The sequence below is a fragment of the Chiloscyllium plagiosum genome, unplaced genomic scaffold, assembly GCF_037043375.1.
Source record: "Chiloscyllium plagiosum isolate Xiang-an unplaced genomic scaffold, Cpla_swu_hap1 HiC_scaffold_44, whole genome shotgun sequence".
NCBI classification, from domain to species: Eukaryota; Metazoa; Chordata; class Chondrichthyes; order Orectolobiformes; family Hemiscylliidae; genus Chiloscyllium; species Chiloscyllium plagiosum.
In genome coordinates, this window is record NW_028270182.1 from 25,524,640 (window position 1) to 25,538,561 (window position 13,922).

General features: G+C 46.8%; 1 long non-coding RNA gene across 1 annotated transcript in view; it reads left to right on the plus strand.

Annotated features, from left to right (window-relative positions):
• LOC148137368 (uncharacterized) overlaps positions 1–13,922 on the plus strand; it is a 138,020-nt gene that overhangs the window by 15,097 nt on the left and 109,001 nt on the right. The window contains exon 3 of the long non-coding RNA XR_015754331.1: positions 5,015–5,284. This is a non-coding gene — a long non-coding RNA (uncharacterized LOC148137368). The remainder of the gene's footprint in view (positions 1–5,014; positions 5,285–13,922) is intronic.

The window sequence follows — 13,922 nt, forward strand, 5'->3', positions numbered from 1 at the left end:
GATCCAGCCCTGGCCTACAAACATCCTTATCCCTGTAAACTTCTCCATCCCTCCTTCCTCCCCAACTTCATGAACTCCTGCAGGCCCGATAGCTATCCACATTCCTGTAACCTCCTGTGGGTCTATGGTCCTCCCTCCCTGTGAAACCACCTCCAGTCCCACATCCCTCCAAATCTAAGTCCTGTGCTCCAGATCAGACCATTGCTGTCTCTGTAAACACCTGCACTCCTGACAACTCTTCCCATTTGTGTAACCTCGTTCAGACCCCATACTCTCCAGCTTCCTGAATCCTCTTCCTGCATTGCAACCAAAACCACATGTTTCTGTAATATCCACCAGTGCTTACACCCTCCCCAACTCAGTAACCACTTGCAGCCCTAACAAAACACCTAAACTGTGAAACCTCTCATTTCCCTACAACCCTCCCTCCCTCCCTCCCTCCTCAAATGCCTTCCTCACCATGAAACCTCACAATTACTGAAGCCTCCTTTTGGCACTGCAACCCTCCTAATGTCTGCAAAATCCTCCTGTCCTGATATCCCTCCCTGACTCTGTAACCCCCACCACCCTCCAGTGCCCTTCTGGGGAACATGGCAGTGGAGGGAAGATTCGTAAAGTCGAGCCATATTACGGAGGTAGAATTCTGGGAATTACAGATTTGGTCGAATGTCTGTGGTGTGCAGATTATTGGCGAGGACTCTAAAGACAGGATTTATGACTACTTGGAAAACCATAGTTAAATTAGCCACAGTTAGTATGGGTTTGTGAGGGGCCAGGCCATGCCTCACAAACCTTATTGAATTCTTTGAGGATATGTTGATGGCTCATTCAGAAAAGAAGGATGATTGGTTACAGGGAAATCTGTCTGTCTGGATACAGGATTAGATGGCCTAGAGAAGACAGAGGGTGGCGGCAGATGGACAGCATTGAGCCTGGAGCTCAGTGACCAGTGGTGTTCTGTAGCAATCGGCTCTGGGACTCTGCTCTTTGTGATTTTTGTAAATGACTTGGATGTGGATGTTGGAGAGTGGGTTAGTAAGTTTGCAAATCACACCAAGGTTGGTGGAGTGGTGGGTAATGTGGAGGGCTGTTGTAGGTTGCAATGGGACATTGACAGGATGCAGAGCTGGGCTGGAAGTGGCAGATGGAGTCCAATCTGGAAAGGTGTGAAGTGATTCACTCTGGAAGGTCGAATTTGACAGAATACAGGGTGAAAGGCAGAATACTTGGCAGTGTGGAGGAACAGAGAGATCATGGGGTCCATGTCCATAAATCCCTCAAAATCGCCACGCACGTTGGTAGGGTTGTTAAAAAAGCATATGATGTGTTGGCTCCCCTTAGAAGGGGATGGACTGTAAGAGCCGTGAGGTTTTACTGCATCTTTATAGCGTCCTGGTGAGACCACACTTGGAATATTGTGTTCAGTTCTGGTCCCCTGTTTACAGGAAGGATGTGCAAGTTTTAGAGAGCGTACACAGGAGATTTACCAGGATGCTGCCTGAAATGGAGGGCAGTTCTTACGAAGAAAGGTTGAGGGAGCTCAGGCTTTTTTCATTGGAGTGAAGAAGGGGGCAGGGTGACTTTGTGGAGGTGAACAAGATGATAAGAGGCACAGAGTGAGTGAACAGTCAGAGACTTTTCCTCCTATGGCATAAATGGCAATTACAAGGGGGTGTAATTTTAAGGTGATTGGAGGATGGATAAAAGGATAGAGAATAGTAGCTGGTTGGATGGACTACAAATGGTGGTAGTAAAATGGGACACATCTGGGACATTTAATAGACTCTTGGACAGACACATAATAGTAAAATGAAGGGTATGTAGTATACTTTGATCTTCCAGTTGGATAAAAGGTTGGCATTAAATCATGGCCAAAGGGTCTTTGGCTGAACTGTTCTGCGTTCTGTGTTCTGTCTGGTAAAAGCTCAGATCAGTGTAAAAGGATATGGCATTCTGGAGGAGCTAGTGAATTGGATACAAAATTGGCTTGATGGTTGTAGACAGAGCATGGTGGGAGACATGTTGTTTTTCTGACTGGAGACATGTGACCAGCGGTGGAGTGGGTCCCCTGTTGTTTGTCATTTGGATAAATTGTTTGGATGGAAATATTGGTTTCCTGGTAAGTAATTGTTTTGGGTGACACTGAAATTGGTGGTAAAGTGGACAGTGAAGAAGGTTATCGGTGATTCTACAGGATGAACAGTACTGCTGGGATAGTGGGCTGAAGAATAGCAGATGGAGTTTAATTAGATAAAGGTGAGGTGTTCCATTTTGTGAAACAAGCCAGGGTGGGATTGTACAGTTAATGTTTGGGCCCAGGGTAATGTCAGTCAGAGATCCAGTCACCCAGGTACACAGTTCTTTGAATGAGGTGTCTCGGGGAGACAGGCTGGTGAAGCAGGCATTTGGGATAGTTACCTTCATTTGGGAGAGCATTAAGAGTAAAAGTTGGGATGTCATGTTGTGGCTGTAAAAGACATTGGTGGGGCCACCATAAAAACATTGTTGATCAGTAGGAAGAACTCATCTAGTTCACTAACCTCCTTTAGGGATGGCCATCCAATATTCTAAACTGGTCTAGCCGACATGTGACTCCAGACCCTCAGCAATATGGCTGACTCTGAGCTACCCTCTCAGTAATTAGCAGAGGGGTCAAGGAACGTTATTCCAGGCAGTGACACCCACATCCCATGAATGAATAAATAAAAATACACATGTCCCTCCCTACCTCTGCAAACCCCTCCAGCTGCAGCAATCCGTCCTGGCTTTGTAACACCCTGACCACTCTCTGTAACACTCTCACCATCTCCAGCATCTTCACCTCTCCCTGTTCCTATCGTGTCAATGAACCCTGACCGTGGCTACCCTTCCCACAGCCCTCCTCCTGCGAGCAGACCCATTGCAATCCATTAACATTTACTCCTAAAACACTCTCTCACTTCAGGATTTTAAGTACTTTTTGGTGATCTTCTCAGCCTCATAATCTAATATGATTCCTTTTGTCCTGAGTACGGGACCAGTGGGAATTTCTTGCTGAGGTTTATACTGTTTCAGTGGAATGTCCTTTTGAGTATTTTACAATGTCCCTTCAAATGTTTTCCACTGTTCATTTACAGGCACATGTTTCAGTCTGTTTAGCCTGTTTACCTTGGTCAGTTCTCCTCTCAAACCCATGTCATTGGCTATTTTTGTTTCTAGTTGTAGCTTGTCCTTTCTGTGATTCACTTTTAAACTTTATATTTACTTAAACTGCACTTTAAGTGGGCGGCACGGTGGCACAGTGGTTAGCACTGCTGCCTCACAGCGCCAGAGACCCGGGTTCAATTCCTGACTCAGGCGACTGACTGTGTGGAGTTTGCACATTCTCCCCGTGTCTGCGTGGGTTTCCTCCGGGTGCTCCGGTTTCCTCCCACAGTCCAAAGATGTGCAGGTTAGGTGAATTGGCCATGCTAAATTGCCAGTAGTGTTAGGTAAGGGGTAGATGTAGGGGTATGGGTGGGTTGCGCTTCGGCGGGTCGGTGTGGACTTGTTGGGCCGAAGGGCCTGTTTCCACACTGTAAGTAATCTAATCTTTATCACAATTTCCCGAAGGATCTTGGCAGGTAACATTACTCATTCACTAAGTTTCATCACACGGTCGCTCTGCGATAGTTATGTCCCTAGCCAGTTGCACAATGTGTTTTTCAAAGAAACACTGAAAACAAATTAACCAAACTCCTCTTCCAATATCAATGTTGACCATGTGATTGTCCCAGATTATACAAATATTGAAGTTTTCCAAAATTATCACAATGCCTTTGTTAAATAATTGCAATGAGTTCCTGTGTAACGCAGTGATGAGCAACGGAATGCTGTTCGGTGGCTAAAACTGTTCTGCTGCTTGTGTCCTTGGCAAGTAGTAGCCAGAATTTACATTCAGACTGACTCGACTTCATGATCTGAGGCCAAAGGCTTTCTCAGTATTGCCTTGGTTGTCCATTATTGTTAGCATTGCCCATTTTGCCTGAGTTTGCACAAGATTACGAACCACTGAATATTTTTGTTCACCCTGTATCCATGTCTCCCTGCTGTCTACATCTCTTTTATCTCTGTGTCACAAATCCATCGACCTTATTGCAGCAACGTTGTCCGTTCAAAAAAAAAACATAATATACTCTCTTCCGCAATTTTCTGTCACAAATGTATTCACTGATGTACAATTTTAGTTAAACTCTGTCCCATCCTGTTCCTTTCTGCTTGTCTTCAGCCACATTCCCACGCTGTTCCATTGCTTCACCTTTTCCCTTTGGATTTGGAAAGCTCCTTTCACCTGCATCCTCTCTGTCAGGTGAAAGCCCTGTCCATAAACCTACCGACATGATTGGCCAGGACACTGGTCCCAGCACAGTTCCAGGGGACCATCCTAATAGATTTTTAAAAAAAAATCAGGTATGGGATGTGTGAGTCTCTGGCTGACCAGCCTTTCTTGCCAATCCTAGAAGCCCTTGAACTGAGTAACTTGCTCGGCCATTTCAGAGGGTAATTGAGAGGCAAACACTTTGCTGTGGGAATGTTGTGCTAACCACGTCAGGATGGGCAGATGTCTATCTCGAAAGGACAAGTGTTTGGATTTGTTGTACATCAGTAATGGTCTCATACTTATTTGCCGATTGTTAATTATTATTTTTAAAATTATTGATTTCAAATGTCTCCTTTTCAGATGGCGGGATTCAATCCTGCCTCCCCTGAACATTAGCTGAGATTTTGGATACATTCTCTCGCAATAATACCACTAGGCCATTACTTCACCTGCTCACTGGGTGCTCATCCCTGAGCACTGATACCAGGGTATCATGAAGCTAAACCCATTCTTTCGACACAATTGTGTGATCCTGACATCTTTCAGCAATCTGGGACTATTACTTAATATCGCTCCATTTTCCAGATCTCTGTGGAACTCAGTGCCATCCTCCATGTGTAACCCTCACTGCATCTGTTTAATTTCCCATTCTGTCTATTTCTCTGTATCCTGTAGGTACTCAGGAAAGTCCTGACTCAACAGCCTTCCCAGCTGCTGGGTGGATCGTCCATCACCTCACTGAATGCAGTTGGTCTGCCAGGGAGAGACAAAGCGAAAGGAGATCTGGAGCCTTCAATAAACCCTGTAGGTCACCCACAGTGCACAGAGCAAAGAACAATGAGAGGGCTCCAAACATCTGTTAACACAACATGACATAGATACAGTGCTGGAGGGGGAGCACAGCACAGGACACACACACCCCCCAGGCTCAATCACCACCTCAATGTAAGTTCTGTTATATTAAAACTCACTACTCTGCAATAGTGTATCCATGGCATGTCTTGTGGGCCAGTGTCTTCAATAATTTTTAATTCCCATAACAGATCCTTTCGCTGTAACCTCCTCCCTTCCCGATAGTCCCTCCACATATTCGAAATGTACTGCATTCCAGACTATCATCCCTAACCCTGTAACTTGGTTCAGTGTCTACAACATGCCTTATCTCGGTAGTCTCCTCCTCCAACAAGGACTGCAGATGCTGGAAACCAGAGTTTAGATTAGAGTGGTGCTGAAAAGCATGGCAGGTCAGCAGCATCCGAGGAGCAGGAAAATCGATTTTTCGGGCATAAGCTCTTCATCAGGAACAGAGGCCGGGAGCCTGCAGAGTGGGGAGATAAATGAGAGGGGGTTGGGGATGGGGTGCAAGTAGTATAGACTACAATAGGTGAATGGGGTGGGGAAGAAGGTGATAGGTCAGAGTGGAGGATGGGGGAAGATAGCAAAGAGTACAATGGGTAATGGGGCTGGGGGTGGGGATGACAGGTCAGAGAGGAGGGTGGAATGGATAGATGGGAAGGGAGATAGGCCATTAGGACAGGTCATGAGGGTTGTGTTGAGCTCGAAGGCTGGAGGTGGGGTGAGATGGGGGAAGGGAAAATGAGGAAACTGGTGAAGTCCACATTGATGCCCTGGGGTTGAAGTGTTCCGAGGCGGAAGGTGAGACGTTCTTCCTCCAAGCGTCGGGTGGTGAGGAAGTGGCGGAGGAGGAAGCACAGGACCTTCATGTCCTCGGCAGAGTGAGAGGGGGAGTTGAAATGTTGGGTCACAGGGCGGTGGGGTTGATTGGTGCGGGTGTACCAGAGATGTTCCCTAAAGTGCTCTGCTAGGAGGTGTCCTGTCTCCCCAATGTAGAGGAGACCGTATTGGGAGCAACGGATGCAATAAATGATATTGGTGGATGTGCAGGTAAAACTTTCGATGTGGAAGGCTCTTTTGGGGCCTTGGATGGTGGTGAGGGGAGAAGTGTGGGCGCAGGTTTTGCAATTCCTGCAGTGGCAGGAGAAGGTACCAGGAAGGGAGGGTGGGTTTTGGGGGGGGCGTGGAACTGACCAGGTAGTGACGGCGGGAATGGTCTTTGCGGAAAGTGGAGAGGGATGGGGAAGGAAATATATCCCTAGTGGTGGGGTCTGTTTGGAGGTGACAGAAATGGCGGCGGATAATTTGGTTTATGCGAAGGTTGGTAGGGTGTAAGGTGAGCACCAGGGGCGTTCTGTCCTTGTTACGGTTGGAGGAGTGGGGTTTGAAGGCAGAGGTGTGGGATGTGGACGAGATGCGTTGGAGGGCATCTTGTCCCACATGGGAAGAGACATTCCGATCTCTAAAGAAGGAGGATATCTGGTGTGTTCTGTGGTGGAACTGACCCACCTGGGAGCAGGTACGGCGGAGGCGGAGGAATTGGGAATAGGGGTTGGGAATTTTGCAGGCAGTAGGGTGGGAAGATATGTAATCTAGGTAGCTGTGGGAGTCGGTAGGTTTATAAAAAATGTCGGTGTCAAGTCGGTTGTCATTAATGGGGTTGGAGAGGTCCAGGAAGGGGAGGGAGGTATCAGAGATGGTCCAGGTAAATTTAAAGTCAGGGTGGAATGTGTTGGTGAAGTTGATGAACTGCTCAAACTCCTCGAGGCAGCATGAGGTGGCGCCAATGCAGTCATCAATGTTGCGGAGGAAGACGTGGGGAGTGGTGCCACTGTAACTACGGAAGATGGACTGTTCCACGTAGCCAACAAAGAGACAGGCATAGCTGGGGCCCATACGGGTGCCCATGGCTACCCGTTTGGTCTGGAGGAAGTGGGAGAATTTGAAGGAAAAATTGTTAAGGGTGAGGACAAGTTCAGCCAAACGAATGAGAGTGTCGGTGGAAGGGTACTGTTGTGGACGTCGGGAGATGAAGAAACGGAGGGCTTGGAGGTCTTGGTCATGGTGGATGGAGGTGTAGAGGGATTGGATATCCATTGTGAAGATGAGGCGTTGGGCCAGGGAAACAGAAGTCTTGGAGGAGTGGAGGGTGTGAGTGGTGTCTCGAACGAATGTGGGTAGTTCCTGGACTGGGGGATAGGCCAATGTCGAGCTGGGCAGACATGAGTGCGGTGGGGTAGGAGGTGAGACAATGGGTCGGCCAGGGTGGTCAGACTTGTGGATCTTGGGAAGGAGATAAAACTGGGCAGTGGGGGATCCCAGACAATGAGGTTGGAAGTTGTGGGTGGTATATCTCCTCCTGAGGTGATGAGGTTCTGTATGCTCTGGTGATGGGAGGTGGGTCATGGTAGAGGGGGTGGTAGGTGGAGGTGTCTTTGAGTTGGCATCATGGCTTCAGCGGTGTAGAGGTCAGTGCACCAGACTACCACTGCACCCCCTTTATCTGCTGGTTTGATGGTGAGGTCGGTATTGGAGCAGAGGAAGTGGAGGGCTGCACGTTGTGAGGGTGACAGGTTGGAGTGGGGGAGGGGGGGTAGATAGATTGAGGCGGTTAATGTCTCGGTGGAAGTTGGAAATGAAGAAATCGAAGGCAGACAATAGGCCAGCGCGGGGTGTCCAGGTGGATGGAGTGTATTGGAGGCCGGCAAAGGGGTCCTCAGAAAATAGGCGGGAGTCTTCATTGTAAAAGTAAGCTCTGAGGTGGAGGTGGTGGAAGAAGTGTTCAATGTCATGGCGTGTATTAAATTAATTGATGTGTGGACGGAGGGGATAAAGGTGAGGCCTTTGCTGAGGACTGATAATTCGTCCTCAGTGAGGGGGAGGTCAGGGGGAATGGTGAAAACTCGGCAGGACTGGGAGCTGGGACCAGGCGTAGGTGTGGAGCTGGAGGAGGTGACAGAGCCTGTAACTGGAGTGGGTGTGGTGTTAGGGGGAATGGGGATGGAGTCATGAGCAGGGGTGGTGTTCCCCTCAGGGTTCTGGGGGCAGGGATGGTGACGGTGGGACCTGGGGGTGGGGTCAGCAGAATGCAGGTGAGAGGCATTGGTGGGGGCGGAAGTGGTGGCAAACACGGCAGTGGGGGGGGGTGGAAGTCACTGAGTGTGTGACATCAGCGATGATGTGAGGGGCGGAAGTGATGTCACTTGTGGTGTATGAGGAATTGTGAGGGGCGGAAATTGCATTTACTTGATTTTAACCAATAATTTCCTGTCACAAATCTGTTTGACAATGTCGTATTTTAAATAAATTCAGTCCCTTACTGTTTCTTTCTTTTGGTCTTCAATCACATCTCCATGGCGTTCCAATATTTCAACCTTTCTCTTTGGACTTGGGAATTTCCATTCACCTCAGACCTGTCCCCCTCTTCATCTGTGTCCATTTATAGCACACTGCACAATCTGGTACCAGAGGAGCCGATCCCAATAAAATAGCTCAGTCTTCCCTGAGTACTGGTAGCAGTGCTCACTGGTCACAACCACTTCTGATGATACCATTGTGTGATCCTGATACATTCCTGCACTCTACTGATATCACTCAGTCTCTCTGCATGTGATATCCCTTACTCTGTGGGTCTAATTGCTGTCTCTGTCAGTGTCTCTCACTCTTGCAGCTACTCCAGATCCTGAGTCAACAGCATTCTCCACTCCAGAGGGAAGCAACTGCACAGGCCATGGATGGAGACTGGGAATTTCCAGATCTCTGTGGGACTCAGTGCCATTCTCCATGTGTAACCTTCATTGCATTAGTCTGATTTCCCATTCTGTCTACTTCTCTGTCTCATGTAGCTTTTCCTGATGTCCCTGACTCAGCAGAATTCCCAATTCCTGTCTCGTCATCACCACATTGAAGACAGTTGGTCAGCCAGAGAGATGGAGAGTGAGGTCTGGAGCCTTCAGTTAATCCTGCAGCCGATAAGATCACTCACAGTAAACACCACAGGGAGGAGTTAGTGGGCTTTAATTCAGACCCTGAGGGCATGATGTAGGAACAGTGCTGGGCAAGGAATATGAGAAAATTCTCAGGCTTCATTATCACCATCTTGTCTGTAAATTCATTCTGTTCCACTATGTCTGTCAGTTTCTCCATTGTCTGTTTCATCGATACCACTTCCCCTATCTCTATCAGCCCCTACGACCGTGCGTATCCCTGTAAGCTCCTCATATCAGTAAAACTCTCCAAGTTTCTGCCTTTGACTTTAATCCCGGGTTCTGTCACATCTCTCCTTAACTGAAGAAAAACAACTCTTCAGTTCCTTAAGCCATCCTGGTCAGTGTAGTCCTTTCCAGACCTGGAAAACCTCCCTGTCATTGTGACTTTTTTGAACTCCTACTACCTTCATGATCTCTGTAGCCTTCCCGTCACGACAACAAAAAAGCTGTACCTTAGTAACCTCCTGCAGCTGTTAGACTCCTCCTTGTCTCTGGGCACAAAGCATAGTGACCCTGCTTCTCTCATAAATTAGTTTCTGCATTTCTAATGATGACTATGAACTCTTCCTGTCTCTAAAGCACACTCAGTCTCTGTAAACTCTGCTGGTCCCGATTGATGTAATTTCCTTCAGTAACTACAAACTTTTATACCTTTAATCTCCTCCAGACGCGACCACACAGTTTATTTCTATAACCTCTATGAGTGATAGAGTCATAGAGATGTACAGCACGGAAACAGACCCTTCAGTCCAACCCGTCCATGCCAACCAGATATCCCAACCCAGTCTAGTCCCACGTGCCAGCACCCGGCCCATATTCCTCCAAACCCTTCCCATTCATATACCCATCCAAATGCCTCTTAAATGTTGCAATTGTACCATCCTCCACCACATCCTCTGGCAGCTCGTTCCATACACGTACCACCCTCTGCGTGAAAAAAGTTGCCCCTTAGGTCTCTTTTATATCTTTCCCCTCTCCCCCTAAACCTATGCCCTCGAGTTCTGGACTCCCTGATCCCAGGGAAAATACTTTGTCTATTTATCCTATCCTATCCATGCCCCTTATAATTTTGTAAACCTCTGTAAGGTCACCCCTCAGCCTCCGAAGCTCCAGGGAAAACCGCCCCAGCCTGTTCAACCTCTCCCTGTAGCTCAAGTCCTCCAATCCTGGCAACATCCTTGTAAATCTTTTCTGAACCCTTTCAGCTTTCACTACATATTTCCGATAGGAAGGAGACCGGAATTGCGCAAAATATTCCAACGGTGGCCAAACCAATGTCTGTACAGCCGCAACATGATCTCCCATCTCCTGAACTGAATACTCTGACCAATAAAGGAAAGCATACCAAATGCCGCCTTCACTATCCTATCTACCTGCGACTCTACTTTCAAGGAGCTATGAACTTGCACTCCAAGGTCTCTTTAGTCCGCAACACTCCCTAGGACCTTACCATTATGTGTATAAGTCCTGCTAAGACTTGCTTTCCCAAAATGCAGCACATCGCATTTATCTGAAACTCCTTCTGCCAGTTAGCCCATTGGCCCATCTGGGCTAAAAAGTAGAGGGCCCAGCACCGATCCTTGTGGCATTGCACTGGTCACAAGCCTCCAGTCTGAAAAACAACCCTCCACCACCACCCTCTGTCTTTTACCTTTGAGCCAGTTCTGTATCCAAATGGCTACTTCTCCCTGTATTCCATGAGATCTAACCTTGCTAATCAGCCTCCCATGGGTAACCTTGTCGAATGCCTCACTGATGTCCATATGGATCACATTTATCACTCTGCCCTCCTCAATCTTCTTTGTTACTTCTTCAAAAAACACAGTCAAGTTTATGAGACATGATTTCCCATGCCCAAAGCCATGTCGACTATCCCTAATCAGTCCTTGCCTTTCCAAATACATGTACATCTTGTCCCTCAGGGACACCACTGAGTTCAGGCTCACCGGTCTATAGTTCCCTGGCTTGTCTTTACCACCCTTCTTAAATAGTTGCCAACATCCAGTCTTCCGGCACCTCACCTGTGACTATTGATGATACAAATATCTCAGCAAGAGGCCCAGCAATCACTTCTCGAGCTTCCCACTGAGTTCTCGGGTACACCTGATCAGTTCCTGAGGATTTATTCACCTTTCACCGTTTGAAGACATCCAGCACTTCCTCCTCTGTACATCTGGGCATTTTGCAAGATGTCACCATCGATTTCTCTACAGTCTATATCTTCCATATGCTTTTCCACAGTAAATACTGATGCAAAATTTTCATTTAGTATCTCCCCCATTTTCTGTGGCTCCACACAAAGGCCGCCTTGCTGATCTTTGTGGGGCCCTCTTCTCTCCCGAGTTACCCTTTTTTCCTTAATATATTTGTAAAAACCCTTTGCCTTTTCCTTCATTATATTTGTCAGATCTATCTCATGTCCGCGTTTTGCACTCCTGATTTCCCTCTTAAGTATACTCCAACTTCCTTTATTCTCTTCTAAGGATTCACTCGATCTATCCTGTCTATACCTGACATATGCTTCCTTCTTTTTCTGAACCAAACACTCAATTTCTTTCGCCATCCAGAATTCCCAATACTTACCAGCCTTCCCTTTCACCCTGACAGGAATATACTTTCTCTGGATTCTAGTTATCTCATTTCTGAAGGCTTCCCATTTTCCAGCCGTCCCTTTAGCGGTGAACATCTGCCTCCAATCAGCTTTCAAAGGTTCTTGCCTAATACTGTCAAAATTGGCTTTTCTCCAATTTAGAACATCAACTTTTAGATCTGGTCTATCCTTGTCCATCACTATTTTAAAACAAAGAGCTCCTCCACTAACACCTCACTTACCTGCCCTGCCTTATTTCCTAAGAGTAGGTCAAGTTTTGCACCTTCTCTAGTAGGTACATCCACATACTGAATCAGAAAATTGTCTTGTACACACTTAAGAAATTCCTCTCCATCTAAACCTTTAACACTATGGCAGTCCCAGTCGATGTTTGGAAAGTTAAAATCCCCTACCGTACCTACCCTATTATTCTTACAGATAGCTGAGATCTCCTTACAAGTTTGTTTGGCAATTTCCCTTTGACTATTGGGGGGTCTGTAATACAATCCTAATAAGGTAATCATCCCTTTCTTATTTCTCAGTTCCACCCAAATAACGTCCCTGGATATATTTCTGGGAATATCCTCCCTCAGCACAGCTATAATGCTATCCCTTATCAAAAATGTCACTCCCTCTCCTCTCTTGCCTCCCTTTCTATCCTTCCTGTAGCATTTGTATCCTGGAACATTAAGCTACCAGTCCTGCCCATCCCTGAGCCATGTTTCTGTAATTGCTATGAGATCCCAGTCCCATGTTCCTAACCATGCCCTGAGTTAATCTGCCTTCCCTGTTAGGCCCCTTCTATTGAAATAAATGCAGTTTAATTTATTAGTCCTAACTTGTCCCTGCCTGTCCTGACTGTTTGACTCACTTCTATTCTCAGCTGTAACAGTCTCAGGTCGAGCTCCCAAAATCCTCCCTGTGATTGTTACCACATCCCATCCCTGCATTCCTCCAAATCCCTGTAAAGTCCTCCCATTCCTAAAACCCGCCCTGTATCTGTCACCTGTTCCAGCTTCCACAACCCTCCCTATCTCTGTAAGACAACCCCCCACATCCCTGTCCCAGTTACTTCAGCCCGTTGTATCACTAAATGCCAGTAATCACTATAATATCAGAGTGAGGTGTGAAAGCAGGAATACTGTACTGGGTTACATGGTTAGTCGTGATCATATTGAATGGTGGGACCGACTCTGTGGTCAAATGGCCGATACCTGCTCTTCTTTCCTGTGCTTCTCTATAAGCTTACTATCAATATAACCTCCTTCAGTCCCCACAGCCCTCCCTATCTCCATAAACTCCTTCAGCTCCTGCGACACTTCCTATCTATGTAACCTGAATCATTCCCCACAAACCTCCCTAACTCCATAATCTCCAAAAGGCCCTAGGATCCTCCCTATCTCCATAATCTCATCCAGATCCAACGACCCTCCCGTTCAGAGTAACCTCCTTTAATCCCCATGATCCTCCTGATCTGTGCAACCTCCTTCAGGCCTGACAGCCCTGCAGATACCTTTGGCCCCTTTCAGGCCACACAACACTTCCTATCTCCATAATATTCTTCAGTCACCACTGCACACTCTGTGTCCGTAATCTCATACAGTCCCCATATCACTCCCTATCTCCATAATGTCCTTCAGTCCCCACGACCCTCCTTATTTCCAAAACCTCTATTTCCTGTTGAACCTGTAAGCTACCTTTTTCAGATTCATAAACATGAACTCCCATAGCCATTTCTGCTGCTAGTCTGAAACCAAACAGTGTTAGCCTGACAGTAGGTCGGAAGCTGAAATATGTTTGAAAGGATATGTCAATGAACAATAACTAGACCCTTAGAAATGCTTTTAATAAAAAGAGAATGTGTTTTTGAGCCTGTTGGATTTTATTTTTATTGGTGTGAATATAAATGGCAGAATAGATACGGGTGTAGAAGTGGCTGTACTGAGGATATGGCTTATTTGAATTTTCAGAAACCTTTACACAAGTTTCAATAAGTGCTAAAGAGTAACTTGGTAGAGAATAGGGCCCCTTAACTGTCAGGAGGTAGCTGAGATATTAGACAAAACAATTTTGTCAGAATTTACTGTGGAGAAAGACACAGAAGCTCGGGAACATGTGGAAATAAATAGCGATGTCTTGGAAAGAATCC